The 17,381-nt window shown below is 42.5% G+C and overlaps 1 protein-coding gene and 1 long non-coding RNA gene across 14 annotated transcripts in view; one reads left to right on the top strand and one right to left on the bottom strand.

Moving 5' to 3' along the window:
• The window catches only part of LDLRAD4 (low density lipoprotein receptor class A domain containing 4), a 452,644-nt gene that overhangs the window by 139,447 nt on the left and 295,816 nt on the right, over window positions 1-17,381 (bottom strand). The gene's annotated exons all lie outside the window — the stretch shown is intronic.
• Window positions 1,268-6,374, top strand: LOC131490444 (uncharacterized). Its single transcript, XR_009251099.1, has 3 exons — window positions 1,268-1,371; window positions 3,117-3,302; window positions 4,713-6,374. It is a non-coding gene; the product is annotated as an uncharacterized LOC131490444 (long non-coding RNA).

The raw sequence follows: 17,381 nt of genomic DNA, 5'->3' as shown, positions 1-17,381 counted from the left end.
TTCAAAAACGGGGGACTTTTGTCACATTCAAGAAAATTAAGGCTCCCCAAATGTACTTTGACCTGATATTATGACATGAAAGTCACTTGTATCTTCTTACAGGGCTTAGTGAACTGCTTTTGAAAAATGGTAATAATAAAGAAAGGCTGAAAATGTGCAGTAGTCACCCTTTTAGAAATGCTAAAAGGCCCTTTTTAAAGCTGTAATAAAAAGAAGCCAAATAAAATTCCCAAAAGCGAATCAGTCTAAATTTTATTTAGACTGGAGAATGTTCATTATGAGTCGGGCAACAGGCTGAATGGAAATTACTAATTAATTGAACATTATAGCTTTAAAACTCATTAATTCATCTTATTGCATTTCCTGAATACATGCACATTTTTTATGTTTTGTTAAGCTAATAAAAACACAATTTTGAAAGATTAATGAAGAGGTTCTGATCCTTGTGCTACTTGGTTGTCTATCTTCAAGTTCGCTGAGGTGCTGGTTGTAGAGCTGACCGCTTTCAGATTTGCTACAGCAAATAAATGTGTGAGCATGACATTTTATACTATGTGGTTTTAATTTTGGCTTACATTAATGCAGTGGTTTGGTGGTAATTGCCACAAACCTTGAAATCACACTCCTTTCCTCCCACCTCCCAATCCTTTTATTAATCTCAACTATGGGAGCCTTTGACTCTAATACCAAAACCAAGAGTCAAGGTTCTGTGATAACCGTCTCTGAAACCACTGAATGATGCGACCCAGTTCAGTGCCGATTCTTGAGTCTCCCTAACTCTAAACACTCTAAATTTAACTGGATACTTTCAAGGTTGAATTCTGATCTCCTCTGCTCTTCATCCCCACTGGGAGCATGGCTTAACTTCCACAGGAAAGATTTAGGTCAGATGAAAAGATGGTATTAATATCTTCAACAAAAGACTTGTTAAGCATTAGACTGTGCTACTGACTGTGGAAACCTCATCCCCTGCAAATCTTTTAATAGAATCAAGAGAGAGGATGGGAGGTCATCCGGTTTACCCCCTAACTTCAAGCAGACCCCTCTAACATAATTCTGGGCAGCAAGCCTGCCTTATTTTTAAGGTGTGTTTGTTGTTTTTCCAGAGAAGCAGATTCCACAATCTTCCTTAACAATCTACTCTAGTTCCTGACAGTCTTCAGGACTCAGGATTCATTTCCTTATGTTTAACCTAAATCTTCCAAGCTGCCACTGGTGCTCATTTCCTCTCGTGTTCTCACTGGTACCGATGCAGAACAGCTGGTGCCTGTCGTCTGCATAATAACTCTTCCTGTCCCTCCAGACACAGCCAATCTCCTCCAAGCCAAGCAGGGGAATCCAGAGAGGCCAGAAGAGCTGGGAGAGCCTGAGGTTTGTTACAGAATTAAAAGAGGGACCTTAAAAGGCAGGGGTGGGGGTGGGGGGAATCAATAGGAAAAATAATTCCACAAAGAGGCTGGCAGTGAAGGCAAAGGCAAGCTCACTAAGCTAGAAGATGAGTGGAGATCTTTGAGCTCACTTAATCTAATAAAACAACAGTGCTTATGATTTTACTATGTGATCTAGGTGGAGCATATAATCCCTTTGAGTTTCAGCTGTCATCTCAGTACAAAATTAACACCTTAATTACCTAAAGACAGGCTAGGCCGGATGACCTTGGAGGTCTTTTCTTGTTCTAGATTTTGTAATTTTATTAACCGATTCTTGACCTATCTCAGCCACTCTAAAGGTTATTGGCCCAATTCTGAGAGGCAGCTAAGGGAAGATTTAAGAATCTTTGATGTATTTCTTTCCTTTCTACTAAGCCACATTACAACCCCCTTTCAAAAACACCATCCCATATTTCAGGAAAGGAGAAAAAAATATGCCCTTGTATTTTCTCTAAAAGATAAATAAATGGACTCACTAAGAGTGACAGCACCAAAGCTGTTTCTTAGGCTGATGAATAGAAAACATTTGTTGACTGAAGGCAGGCTTAGAGAAACAGATGAGACACATTTACAATTTCATTCGTCAGTAGAATTTTAGACTCTGAGATTTGTCAACTAAGAACAAAAGAGATTTGGGTTCAATTCCTTTCTCAATTCCATATTTCCTTTCCCCCATCTATGCCCACCATTTTGACACTGGAATTGAACTGTTTCCCAATTTACAGAATGAGGCCATGAGATTTCTAATTTGTAATTTCTGTTCTATGACAAAACTCTGTATTTATGGAAGTAGATTGGAAATTTAATAGTCTTTCCTCAGAATCCCACCACTTGAGTCCTTCTGAAAAGTCCCATACATTTGCATTCAAAGGTCATTTTGTCAGACAATGATTTACTCACTGAAACCTTGGCAAACTTGAAAATGGATGCCAAATAAGACCTTAAAAGCCACCTAACCACTGTGCCAGGAGGCCAAGGATACTAGGGCCAAGTGAATATTAGTCCATTAGGTTCATTCTCACTATTGTAACAACAGGAAAAAGTGGCCTTGAAGGACAATATGTACAGAGAGAAAACAACTGAATTACAAATTAACATTTTACAAGACTTGTTTAACAATCACTTAATAATTCACTGATAAGATCTATATCCTGGGAGGCAGTGGTAGGGGGACACCCAAACTTCTTACAGGTTACATATTTTCTTCAAGTTTCCACTATAAATGTCATTTATTTAATGTATATTTCTATAGTATAGGCATACTGTCAACATGCAGTGTAAGAGAAGATTTATTTTACTTGCTTTATAAAACTCGGACATTGACTTGAGAGAAGTCTTAAGATAGAATTTGTTTCAGTGGACACACTAAGAAAAAGCTTTTACAGACTTTAATAACCAAACTCTTCAACTGAGGCCAGGCTGGAAATTAATCATATTAAGCTCTTTCTCTTTTTTTTAACTGAAGCCTCTTGGAGCAGAAGTTAAAGATTTTATTTCCCCTTTCAGTGAATATATGTTTTCGTGTCAGACAAACCAAAAGTGACCACAGTGGGAATACAGTAAATGTCAATATTTAATCTGTCCCTTCCTTTTCCATTTTTAAACCACAATGCATCATCTCAGCATGATTAATAACAACCATCCCACTTCTTCTCCCTGCCTGACTCCAGCTCTTTTTGTTGCTAGGTAAAGTTTGCAGTCAGCTGTCCTCCAAACACAGGGAAGATGGCCTCCAGGTAGCCACTCCACATCTGAAGACAATAGCATGGCAGCTACTATGTCTAGGGTCATCAGCATGTCTGCCTCTGTACAGCAGGGCACTGCCAGCACATTCTTGGGAAGCAGGGACCTCTCGCATTCTCCAGCACATGGGTAAGGAGGAAGCAAGGGCCCAACAGGGGTTGAAGGAGAGGCCCAAGCTAACAAGCATTCTTCTTCCTAAGGACCACAGGGGGCAGGGGCCAGGGGCATAGGTGGGCACGACTGAGGCTTTTACTTCTGCCACCCTCGGCCTACTCTGTGTATTCTTTTTGTCTAAAATAGAGGGGCCCACCGATGGACAAAGTAAAGAAACTACATTCTGCTCTGAGCACTACGCTGGGATTTCCTGGTGCAGCAAAGAGAAAAACATTGAATCTTGGCCTCCCTCTGTTTCTTGCTGAAAGAAGAAAAGCTCTTATATTATGAGCCAGGCAGAGTGTTCTATGATTTAATGAAAGGATACTGTTCAAATATTGGAAAATATTTCCAAAGTATTCAAAGCAATTCCCAACTAATAATACCTCTTTTTCTCAGAACATTAGGGATACCATAGCCAGAAGCAGTAGGGGGCATACAGTGCAAAAGGAGGAAAAACGATATTATTTGTTTTTACATAAATTATCTTTAATGACTAATACTTCCAAGATCCAGATTTCTCTCATAATTTTTAAATTTTTTCTAGCTCTAAAAGCTGATTCTGTGGTCTAACAAAAATGTAAAAAGGAACTTACGATATTTTACATAGAACTACGCTTTTGTGCAAAACAAAACAAGGAAGACTCAAATAATTAAAAAGACCAGACTGTCAGGATGAGCCTCCAAATGAAGGGCATACACATTCCAGCATTGGTAGGCTTGTAGAAAATGGCTCTAAAATTATTGGAAACAGTTGAATGTATCGATTGTGAGCAACATGGCAAGCTATTTAGAAGACAGGGGTCATGTCTTAGATTCTCCTCTATCATACCATTTTGCTAGGGAAAAGACATTCAGAAACAGCAGCAGGGGCGGGGGGCATTGGGTGGGGCTATGGCCTGACCTGGTGCTCCCACAGGGCACCCAGACAGCCCAGGTACATCAGCATCAGCCAGGGAGTCTCAGTCTTCTGGGGGAGCAGTGAGACCCCTGTAGGGCATGTTCAGCATGAGGATTCTGGGTATACACCCAGCTCTGGTGGGCTCTGTGCACAGGGGCTCAGAACAGGTTCAGTGTATCACACTCAAGATCTCTCTGGAAAAGATCTAGGGCATGGGACACCTTCCCCAAGGCTGCCCCAGTCTGTGGAGACCCCACTGCTAGGTAAGGCCAGACAATGCCCCTTAGCCAGGCTGTGTCCTCTTCAGGGAGGTGGACTGTCCTGTTGGGCCTAAAGAGAGGCATTTGCTAAGGAACTCCTTCTTCTTGACAGATGACAAGAGTGAATGAACAAGAGCAAATTGGGACTAGGACACAGAGGGAAGGGATAACTACTTTTGTTATACTAAATAAAATAATCATTTCACATGATTTTTACCTTTATAGCAAGTCAAAGAAATAAGCAAAATCCTAGGCAGCCAAAGGATGTCACCTCAGGCAAAGGCAACTTGGAACTAAAGGGAAGTCTCTCAGAAAGGAATGATTCCATGAAGAGTCCAGAACATGGAGGAGAAATACCAAGGTTCACCTTCCTGAATGACTGGACTGTGGAGAAGCCTGACAGCAAGCAGGTCACTCGCATGTGCACCTCTGTATTTCTAAGCCCTCGGAGTATCACCTCATAGTCTCAAGCCCTTCCCAACCATTCAAGGGATAAACATGACCTGTTTCTGGCCAGACTGGCCAATGGTGGCATGGGTCTTAGAGCATTTTCAACTCCTGCCTAGATGCCTATCTACCTATACCAACTCTGTTCTGGATCAGCAGTGAATCTGGGTTGGGAGGGGCACAAAAACTATATAAAAACAACACAAATAATCTATATCTGTGTTAATTATATTTATAAAATACAGCATTACAGTGTTAGATATAATGAAGCAAGTTTAATCTCCATTCATAAGCTGATGATGGAAACACCTTTACTTCTCCTTTAGTGATCAATGCAAGCCTCTGTGGAGTTCTACAAATTCAGTGATCTGACAGCACCCATGTGCAAAACTTGGGCATGACAAGGTACAGACCTTCACACTGTGGCTTAGTGGGAAAAGTAATAGGTGGAAAAAGAAGAGATCTATTTTCTGGGCCTCTAGTTCTAGATCTTATGCTTTGTCTGTAAAGTATGTATAAAACCCAGTGATGGGCCACCTGACATTAACCTTATTATTGCTTATATACAAATATCCTTACTACACTCAGGTGCTTCTTTTGCTATAAATCAAATGTTAGCATTGTTGACTATGGGCTACTAAATTACACTTACCAACACTACCTATCTTTAAAGGAAAGAGACACAAGTTGGATTCAATGGTACCAGCTATTAATTACTTGAAACATATAAAGTATCTTAAAAAGCAGTAGGTCAAATTTACTGTCATTCAACTTTACATGTGTCTGTCTCAGGGCGTCTCTCCAAAAGTCTCTGTTAAGCTGGACACACATACACAAGTAGATATACTCAGTGACAGAGCCAGTGACCACCAGCCACTAGACTTAGGTCCCAGAGGTTATGTGCTACATACAGAAAAGATAATTCTCGGGATGTTTTCATTATCCCAGTTGCCTTACACGTAGACGTTTATAATAAATTATGTACAAAACGGTACCATAGAAATATAGCACATCTCACCCCCTCCTCATTAACTACAAAGGACCCTGCATGGTATGTAGCAGGTCAAACATCTATATGCCTTTTTCATAATGGGTCTAGATGGCCCCAGAGTGAGCCTTTTTCTCATGAAAGGGAATAGAGACTGGCTGGCCACCCAATATGTCCAACTAAACCCCTCTTGCAGCCCAGGGATCCACTCTGTTGCCAATTTTCTGAAAGCTTCACAACGGAGTCACAAAAACACTGTCACTAGAGGGAGGAGGCAGAATATCTGAAGGGAGAGGTAGTATAGGAGCCTACAGCCTGCACCTCCCTGCCCTGTGCCAAGAGACTGCAATCTCTGGCACAGCCAACTTCTTGTAAACTCCTTGGTTGTATAATGAACCAAAACCCACTACGTCACATCCTCTGAGGAGAAAAGCGCTGCCAGATGAGTCTATTTCAGTTCTAAAGAGGGTGGGGGCGCAGTCGGTTAAGCGTCCGACTTCAGCCAGGTCACGATCTCACAGTCCGTGAGTTCGAGCCCCGCGTCAGGCTCTGGCCTGGTGGCTCGGAGCCTGGAGCCTGTTTCCGATTCTGTGTCTCCCTCTCTCTCTGCCCCTCCCCCGTTCATGCTCTGTCTCTCTCTGTCCCCCAAAAAAAATAAATAAAAAACGTTGAAAAAAAAAAATAAAGAGGGGAAGCACTTCCCATTCACGACATCACAGAAAAGAAATTCTCAAAAGGCTGCCTCAGTCCCACCTCATGTCCCTGTCTTGTTTCATGCAGCCCACTGGTCCTCGCATGGAGCAGTCCCTTCACTGCCCACACTCACTGCTCTGACTGCTCTGGCTGGCCCAGATGGCAAAACGCCCTCCACGACCAAAGTCACACTTGTCAGGGGGATGGAGAAAAGGTCATTTTTTGCTTTTAATATTTCTTTCTTTCCTTTCTGGAAAACATTAAAAAAACTTCCCCTGGGGGTGCCTGGGTGGCTCAGTTGATTAAGCATCTGACTCAATTTCAGCTCAGGTTATGATTTCATGATTTGTGAGACTGAGCTCCAGCTCTGGGCTGACAGCATGGAGCCTGCTTAGAATTCTCTCCCCTCTCTCTCTGACCCTCCTCAAGCTTGTGCACATACATGCATGCTCTCCTGCTCTTTCTCTCTCTCTCAGAATAAATAAACTTTGAAAAAATATTTTAAAAACTTCCCGTGAAGTTTGTAAACCATAAGATGAAATAAAGCTTAAAAGGGATTTGGGCTGCAAATGTCCGTTGATGGATGAATGGATAAAGAAGATGTGGTATACATACAATGGAGTATTATTCGGCAATCAAAAAAGAATGAAATCTTGCCATTTGCAACTACGTGGATGGAACTAGAGGGTATTATGCTGACAGAAATTAGTCAGAGAAAGACAAATATCATATGACTTCACTCATATGAGGACTTTAAGATACAAAACAGATGAACATAAGGGAAGGGAAGCAAAAATAATATAAAAACAGGGAGGGGGACAAAACATAAGAGACTCTTAAATATAGAGAACAAACAGAGGGTTGCTGGAGGGGTTGTGGGAGGGGGTATGGACTAAATGGGTAAGGGGCTTTAAAATAAAGAAAAAAAGGGATTTGGGCTGTAATTTTAAATTTTTTTATTGAGGTATAATGTAAAGCACACATATCACAAGTTACATTTTCAGCAACTGAACACACCCATGCAAATGTTTTAACTTAGACTATAATATTTTGAAATAAAAATCTGACAGAAGGATACATGAAGTGAAAAAATGTTTGGTTTCAATGAAACCCACTTGCTGTCATTTCATAACGGATGGTAACAAGGTTATAAACAAAGCTGAAGGGAATATAACCACTAGACCACATCAGGTCACAGGTCACTTTGGGTACCTTAGCTTTATGTCCCATAATGGTGAGCTAGGGGAAGACGGCACATCCAAGACAGGAGGCTTGTGGTCTCTGAAGAACTAATCACAATTTTCTAAGTGTTTATGGAGGTTTAGGATAAGCATTCACTTCATTTGGCCATATCTCTTCTAAGTGGAGAAGCTGGATTTTATTCAGGTTTATCTGAGTTATTTATAGAAGGCAAAGAGATATACATAATTTTAATCATTTTTTTAGCCATTTTCCTTCATGCTTGGCACACATTTCCCTACCTTCCTCTTCAATCCAGGTTCCCATAAGTCACTCATGTTGAAAGAAGCGGACAGACCACAGGGTTATTTTAATGCAGCATAGATGTGACTCTGACCCACATGTTGGAAAGGCTGTTGCTATGACACAATTACAGCTGTTTGTGTCAGGAATGCTAGGCTGGGGGGGGGGGGTGGCCTCCATCCCCACCCTGCTGCTCTTGGAACTGAAGTACTTTGACTTATGAATGCTGACCGATATTTCCCATCTGTGTATCTGCTATCAATGTAACAGGGTGTCAGTGCTCACATGTGAGTGTGTGTGTATGCTGTGTGCATCTATAGAGCAGGAGACACAGGACACCAGATCAAGAACATAGCAACGAGTTCTGAAAAATAAGGAGGATTCTGTTATAATTAAAGGTGCCGAGAAGCAAACATCAAACCAGTGTCTCCAGAGGCCTCACACCCCTCGTGTGTCCATAGGAGGTACTCAACAATGAGTGTCCTGGGCTGGTTAACAGAAAACACCATTAGCGCAGCTTTCACGCAGCCTACAACATACCTCAGAAATGCACCTGGAATGGCGGCAGGGAGAAGGACCAGGTGGATTTTAAGCCCCCACAACATTGAGCGCATATTTCAATCTTGCTCCTCTTCCCTCCAAGACAGCAGGATGTAGAGGGCACAGAGGGGTGCTGAAGGAGTTGTCAGCTCTCCTTTAGTGGGTCCTGCCCCCAGCTCTTCCCTGGGATACTCCCACCACCAGGGCGTGGATATAGAGGACAAAGACTCAAAAGCAGAAAGTTGAAGCAGGAGCAATGACACACAAGGCCAAGCTGGCAGATGTAGAAGTAAGTGGGGCAAAGGGGGCAAAGCTGTCTCTTGAAGTCCCTGATGGTCTGGGGAAAAGGTCAGCTTGGAGTGGGGCAGGTGTGGCCAGAGCCAAGGAGTCTGATGGTTTCTTTTCCATGATGCAAGTAGGATTATCCTTTAAAAACCCTAACCAGCTCATGTTTTTCCTGGCCCAAAGCCCTATACTGCCTTCCTCTTTCACTTAAGCAAAATCCAAATTCCTTACCAAGGACCATGAGGACCTAACCAGGCCTCTGATCTCTGTGACCCTTGCATATGATGCTCCAGCCACACTGGCCTCTGTGCTGTCCCTCCAAGGAAAGCACATTCCTGGCTCAGGCTTCTGAATTGTTGTTCCTTGTACCCGGATACTCTTCCATGAAATGGACACATGGATACTCCCTCACTTGGTTCAGCTCTTTGCTCAAATGTTGTGTTCACAAAGACCTCCCCCACCATCTGCTGCCACCATTCTCTATCCCGTCCCTTCTTTCCCTGCTCCCCACTTCATTCTTCTCCAGGGTATCTCTAATTTCATGATATTGCATTATATTTTTACTGTTTTTTTAAATCTCTTAGAAGGCAGGTGCTTTATTGGTGTTTTATCTCCAAGGTTGAAGATGTAGCAAGAGGTCAATGATACTTACTGGGTGAAATAAAGAAGAAATTAACAAATTAATTAATTAATGTATGCAGGCAGCTTATGGGCATTAAAAACCCTGCCAGTGAGACAGAGCAACAGCAGCAGCAAGTAATGACATTCACACTGTGATTACCTCTGTGCCCGGGTTTTGGCATTTCTGTACAAGTCAGGCAGCACTGCACCTCCACAGGTCAGGGGAGCCAGCCGTCTTCCTCCACCACCTCCCTCTCCCTGTCCTTGCCATGTGGCACTGTCAAGAAGTCATGAAGGCTCCCTGAACCAGCCAGTCTTTGTACTTCTTTCTAAGCATATCCCCAACCAAACAGCAAGGGCCTGAGAAGTCCTTCAGCTCAAATGCAACCTGCAGACATCCCACAAGAGGAGAAAAGGGTAAACCTAGACATACAGGGCTCTTGGCCACTACTGAGGGCAGTGTGCCTTTTGCTATAGTGGGGAGGGGAGAAAAAGGAGGAAGACAAATTCCTTGTTTCTGGAACTGGGCTATGTTTGGGGAATGAAAGAGAAATGATCACCTTCACAGAAATTCTACTAACGAAAAAAAAAAGGATCTCTAACACATAATTATAAAAATTCAAAATGACTGATAAACATATGAAAAGGTCACTTAGTCATCTAGGAAATGAAAATTAAAGCTTCAATAAAATACTACTACCCACCCACCAAAAACAACTGTATGAAAAAGCTGTACAATAGCGAGTATTGCGGAGGTACATGGAGCAAGCTGAACTCTCATAACTCCGCTGGTCACTGGTCAGAGTAGACATGGCCCCAGCAATTTCATTCAGATTTTTCTAATAAAAAGGCAGATCAAGGGAGCTCTGTAGGTGGCTTGTTGAATTCTCCTGCTGCTGCTTTTTTTAATGAAATTCATATTAATGTAGAATTAACCATTTTAAAGTGAACAATTCAGTGGCATTTAGCACCAGTGTGTTTACTGTGTAAAAAATATATACAAATTTTAGGATTGCTTGTTCCAGCTTTGAGAAGAATGCTGGTGCAATTTTTATTGGGATTGCACTGAATGTATAGATTGCTTTGGGTAGTATTGACATTTTAACAATATTTATTCTTCCAATCCATGAGCATGGAATGTTTATCCATTTCTTTGTGTCTTCTTCAATTTCTTTTGTAAGCTTTCTATAGGTTTCAGCATACAGATTTTTTACATCTTTGGTTAGGTTTATTCCTAGGTGTTTTATGGTTCTTGGTGCAATTGCTAATGGGATCAGTGAGTTTTTGATATATGCCCTTTCCTAATGTATATACTAATTCAATACATATTTTAAAAATGGATGACAAAATAAAAGTGAGATCTCTTTTCTCCCTTCCACTTCTTAAAAGAACATGTATTTAGTAAACAGAGGAAAGGTGTGTGCAGCATTTTCTCTTTAGCTATCTTTTATCTCTTTGTTGTCTCTTCTTTCTACCTGGTAGAAGGAGCTTTGGTCAGTCTGGTTACATATCATCAGATCCCTTCTCTTGGATGGTGTATGGGCTTTCTATGCATGTGACAAAACCCATCACTAACCTTTTCAAATGGCTTTAAATTGTACCTTGCTATTTGTTTCCACAATTAGCCAAGCCAATACATTTCCAGCTCTTTGGAGAAAGGAAACTGTTTTCTTCAGTAAGGGGAAAAGTCATAAAGAAGTAATAATAACCAAAAAATAAATGTGTAGCAAAATTATTATGCTTGTGAAAATCATGTACAGTGTCACATATCCCAGGGAACTTTGGCTAAAGCATGCAAGTACTTTCATACTTGGCATTCACCATGCTAACAGCACTCAAGGCCCTTGGAGAAATGATGGTGTGTATTTAGTAACTATTTCCTCATTAGATGGTTTCTTTTTTTTTTTTTAAGTTTATTTATTTTGAGAGAGAGAGAGAGAGAGAGAGAGAGAGAGGCAGGGAGAGGGAGAGGGAGAGGGAGCATGAGCAGAGGAGGGGCAGAGAGAGAGGGAGAGAGAGAATCCAAAGCAGGCTCTGTGTTGTCAGCGCAGAACCCAATGCAGGGCTGAAACTCACAAACAGTTGAGATCGTGACCTGAGCTGAAACCAAGAGTCAGACACTTAACCTATTGAGCCATCCAGGCACCCCTAGATGATTTCTGAAGCCCCATCCGATTACTGTTTAGAGAGTAGATAATGGAGCTAAAATTCAGTTTCCAGGATTGTTTCTTAGTTCTTGGTATTTCCAAGTGCTTGATGCATCACAGAACCATGGGTAACTGTCAATAATCCATCACTTCTTTAGTAGAGGCAGCTTCCAGATTACTACTAAATAAACCAGGAGAAAAAAAGAGAAAAGGCCCCTTTTAAAGCAACTAATAAGGCTTTATCATTTTGTATTTTCAGCCACAGTTGGTGTTTTCTGTTCTTATTTTTTGTGGTGATATTACTTATTTATCCTGGTGCCTTAATATAAAAATTATATAATGCAGGATTCAGTACTATCTGACAAATGGGGATAATTATTGAATTATTAAAACTGAAGCACCTGAGCACATCAGCAGTGAGACTCCAGAGCATGGGCAGGTAACGCTGGGGCCATGCGCTGGGCCAGGTTAACACCCAGATACGAGCAGCCACCATTATCACACACGTCTGTACTCTAAGCACAACTAGGTCAGTTGTGTGGCCAAGCTTTTTTGGCCAGGACCGCTAGGACAAGATTCAAATTTGGGCCTTCCTGACTTCCAAATCCATACTTTTACTGTGGAGCTACACTGCCTCACACCAAGGCAAGATGCCCAGAGAACAGCATGGATGAGCAAAGCAAGTACTCACCCAGGAGGTTTTAGTCAGCTATGAGAGGGTAGGCACACTGATAGCCACTCTCAATACATGGGAAAGTGTTTCCCCTGATCCCAGAGACACTGAAGGAGCAGGTGCTCACAGCCAGAAAAACAAGAAGTGAGCAAATCCCTGGGGTTCCTAGACAAAGGACACTGTGTAAGCCCAGAGTAGAAACCCAACCCAAGGTGCCACCCTGGTCTGTCATTTGATCTACACACATGAGCTCTGAAAGCTCTTACAAGAGCCCAAGTTCTGACCATTCAGGAGGAGGTGAGGGATGTCTTCTAGGCCAGTCAGGTGGTACTCCTCCATGAAGCCCTCTTGATCTCCCAAGCAGATTCAGATATTCCAATATCTGAGGCCTCATTGTGCTGGCACATGTCACCACTGTAGTGATACTTCTTATCTGTTCTCATGTCTTTTCCTACCAGCCTATGACCTTCAATGGTGGCTTGTCTTTTCATCTTTAGATGCCCAATACCTAGCAAATAATAGGTGTTCAGTAAATAGTGTCTAGATATGTGCTGTAGAATATTCCTCCATATATGAAGCTGTCACCATAGATCATGATAGATCACTTCCATTAGGTAATATGCCTTTCTAAAGTTCTCAGAGGAGCTGCAGAAATAAAGTTATATTCTAATTTTTTAGAATAAATCTCTACCATAAGCATTAAAATGCTGAGTAATACTGCTATATCCAAGGCTGAAGCAACTACCAAGGATATTTAAATCCACCGCAAAGCATCCAAATCAGTACCATATTAGCTGATACTCATTTGAAAAACCAAATAAGTATAGGCACCTATGTTGGGTATGTGTACTGGGGACTGTCCTTCTGGGGGTGAAGGGGGGGGGGAGATTTATATCTTTTTAAGTCTGATAAAGGAGAATTATTTTCTGGAGAATTCTCATCAGTGAAATAGAACGTTGTTTGTTTTTGTTTTTGTTTTTGTTTTGCTTTGTTTTAACTAGGCTCCACATCCAATATGGGGTTTGAACTCATGACCCTGAGATCAAAAGTCACATGCTCTACAGACTAAGCCAGTCAGGCACCCCTGAAATAAACATATCTTTTGTTTTTAGTATCTTCTAAAGGTAACATAAAAATCATAGCTTTATTAAAACCTGTTTTCTAAAACTACTCCAGGGGAACCTGGATGGCTCAGTCAGTTAAGCGTCCAACTCTTGATTTTGGTTCAGGTCATAATCTCAGGGCCATGAGATTGAGCCCCCACATCAGGCTCCATGCTGAGCGTGGAGACTGCTTGGGATTCTCTCTCTCTCCGTCTCTCTCTCTGCCCCTTCCCCACTCACATGTGTGCACGCTCTCTCTTTGAAAATAAAAAATGAACATTAAAAAAAGACTTATTAAAACTACTCCAAAAATACGTATCTTGCCCACTCTGATCTTTCATCCCCCTAACTGCTGGATCTCCGGTTCCCCTCAGATGCCTGCAGAATCTGGCATCTCCCACTCACACCCACTAGGAGGGGGAAGGAGAAGCTAGGCAAGGGCACCACATGTCAGATTCCCCTCCTGGACACATTGTAATTGTTGTCAGACAAAATGTTTTCCTATTTGACTAGAACCTGGTCCTTCTCTCCCTAACCAGGCTGGGTGGGGGCCTGGGCAGCCTGGATGATATCCTGGCACAGAAGGACCACTCAAAAAATGCCTGCTGAGCTGGGAGTAAAAGATGTGGCCAGGCTGAGCACATACACACCTCTGTAGATCCCTTTCCCTTGGGGTGGGGGGCGGTAATCAATATAAAATTTAACAAGAAACTGTTTGGCTATCAAAACAAAGACCTGTGTTACTCCACTGCCCCTGCAGTTTAGAGTTTTTGCTGAGAATTCCTTTCCTAGATGGAGATCCTGAGGGCTTGGTCAGAGTGGGCCAGATCTAAGCCCATCAGATCAGGTTGTGGGTGAGAGTGGAACCAATAGGAGACAAAGCAAACATGCTGAGTCTGGGGTCCCTTACATAGGGCAGACCCCTGGTGAGAACAGAGAGACCCTCCCAGAACCTGGGGGGAAGGGCCTCAGAAATGGCAGAGCAAGACCTAGGTAATGACCAGTCCTGTTAGCTTCCTGTCTCAGCCCATTTCCTTATCAGTAAAATGGAGATAAAAACATCCACCCTCACAGAGACTGGGAAAATTAAATGACACAATAGACACAGTGCCTGGCATTTTGCAAATGGTCAACAAACAGGCCTCATCTACCTCTTCAAGACTACTGGGCCAGGAAAGTGGCCTTGAGGCACAGGGTCCATGCCCTCTGCCCCCACTATAGCAGGTGCACTCAATATCAGCACTTCTTTCCACTCCAGTGGATGCAGATTCAGAATCCTTCTCAACACAGGGGTTGGCAGCCACATGGTTTAGTGATGACAGGTCCAGGGTCCATCTAGGCAGGAGCAGGATAAGTGTTTTCAAAGGTTTCAGCAGCAAATATGGAAGCCTGGACTTGAGGACAAGGAGCTTCAAGGGTAGAAAATGCAATTCTTGATACACCAGGCAAAGCTCTGAACTTCAAAATAACATGAGATACTCAGTAACTATAGCCCTGAGTCACAGCAGCTCTTGTTAGATAGATACTGAGCCCAGGAGCCTGGGGCTCAACATATTCCCTCCAGGTTTGGGTCCAGGGATGGAACCCACGTGGAAACATGGGCAAATGTTTAAGAGCCCTCAGCTAGAAAGGGAGGGGGAGGAGGAGACCCCCACTCTGATGCACCGTTGGGCATTTCCAAGGTGTGAGAGTCTCAGGTCATGGGCCCTGAAGAAATGCAGCTCGTTCTCCTGTGGGAGGGGTGAAATTTCCAGTCCAAGTTCTCAGATCTTTGTGACTTAAATGTAAAGAATTCTTTTCCTCTCCTACCAGCATACCTCTTCTTTTATGCTTTCACCTACTGTGACAGCAGCAGAGGAAAGATGCTAACAGAATCACAGCAAGGTTGGGCTACTGACAAGCTGTGTGGACTTGGTCAAGTAGCTTAAAACTCACTTAAACTGAGGGAACTGGCCACGTTCCCTCCAAGACCCCTTCTTCCCTATGTTATCACATTACAGAGGAAAAAACTGTCCAGGATATGGACTGATTTGTTACCGATCTAAACTCTTCCTTACCTCGCTTTCTACTATTTCTTTCTAGTCAACCACTTGATCACCACCTGGGCTCAACAGCCTTCCCAGGTTTATCAACCAGATCAGTTTCTCCAGCAGAGCAGCTACAGACGTGATAAAAGCGTAAGTTGTGTGGAGGTGGGAAAGGGGAAAGAGGGGATGGGGGTGTGGGTCATTAAACATACAGACTAAAACACTGATATCTAAGAAAGTCAAATCAATTTTGACTTTTGGTAACTCATGCAATTTCTGCCTGTGCCCTCCTTAGGTATGCTAGGCAGCATACCTCTGGCATTTTCTGGACTTACTCTATCCCCAGGACAAGGGTTTAAGGCATGCCGTAGGCAAATCAAATGCTAAATCATTAGCAGAGCTGCAAGGCTGTTTTGCAAGTAAAAAGGTTATCCTTTCTCTTCTGGAAGACATTTCTTATGTGCTTCTCCAATTGGGGGTGGCAGGGGTAGGAAACAACCCAGAACAGAGATGAATTGGGGTCCTGGAAAAATGCTTTTCCATCCAGACTACACTAAGCAAGGGTATTACTAGAAATAAAGACAAATGGGAGGTTTATGAAAGAAAATCAGAATATTCTGGATAAAAACTGTGAACAACTTTAAAACTCCTTATGTTATTACAAGAGAAATCATCAACAACTCCAGAGTTGGGCAGAAAATTTCACCAGCTTTCCCTCAGCCTCATACCCAGTTTCTTCACTTCCTTTCACCTTTCAGGCAGTGGGAACCAGACACACATAGTGCTCCATCCAATGGTCCATCTCAGTCACTATCTGGTGTTCATCAGGTATCACAAACTTAACATGTCCAAATCCAGACCACCCCCCATCTCAGTCAATGGTGACTGCATCTTTCCATGAGCTCGGGCCAACAACCCTGGAGCCCTCCTATCTCTTCCATCACTCCCATATCCCATACACGATCCATCTGGTCCACAGAAAATCCTGTGAACTCAGTATTCAAAATATACCCACTACTTTTTACCCCTTCACAGGTAGCACCCTGTAGGTCCACACCACCATCACTGTTTCTTGTTTATATTATTTCAATCTCCCTCTCCCACTCTTGCCCTCACACAGTCTATTCTCAGATGAAACTTTTAAAACACAGGTGACATCATCCTGCATCTTTGTTCAGAACCCTCTAGTGCCTCTTCATTTCAGAGTAAGAAACTCCTTCTTTCAATGGTTCATGAAGCTCAATATGATCTGGCCCCTCACTCAGCCATGATGAAGCTGCTTCCTTGATGTCCCTCAAGACACTATATCAGACATGCTCTGCCTCAGGGCCTTGACACTGGACGATCTTTTCCTTCTAGGTCTGCATAGTTTACTGCCTCCACTCTTTTGGGTCATCATGCAAATGTCACATCCTCAGTGAGACCTTCCCTGACCACCTATTTAAAATTGGAACCCCCTGACTTTTCTGATCCCCATTGTTTCCTTTACTTTTCTCCAAAGCAATCATCACCTACTATACATTTAATTAATTGATTTAGTTTATTGGTTCTTTCCTTGCACCAAAATGTAAGCTCCATGAAGGCAGGTACTGTCTGTTTTGTTCACGGTGCCTGGCACATAGCAGGTGCTCAATATTTGTTGAATGGACGAACGAATGAACGACATTTTCACCTTAAGTTGCCATATAGGGCTCACATATTATTTTATTAAGCGTCAACTTTCAGATATCTCTGCAGTCCCACCTTTCAACTCAAGGGGAAAATCTAGAGTCCAAAATTTTTCATCACCACAAAACCGATATTTAATTGATTTTCTTTTCACCAGTCTGTTTATAGCTCTTTCTCCATGGAAAAGACAACTCACATCCCTCTCTCTGGTCCTTTCCAT

Source organism: Neofelis nebulosa, chromosome 11 (genome assembly GCF_028018385.1).
Source record: "Neofelis nebulosa isolate mNeoNeb1 chromosome 11, mNeoNeb1.pri, whole genome shotgun sequence".
Lineage (NCBI taxonomy): Eukaryota > Metazoa > Chordata > Mammalia > Carnivora > Felidae > Neofelis > Neofelis nebulosa.
This window is presented reverse-complemented; position numbering and strand designations above follow the sequence as displayed.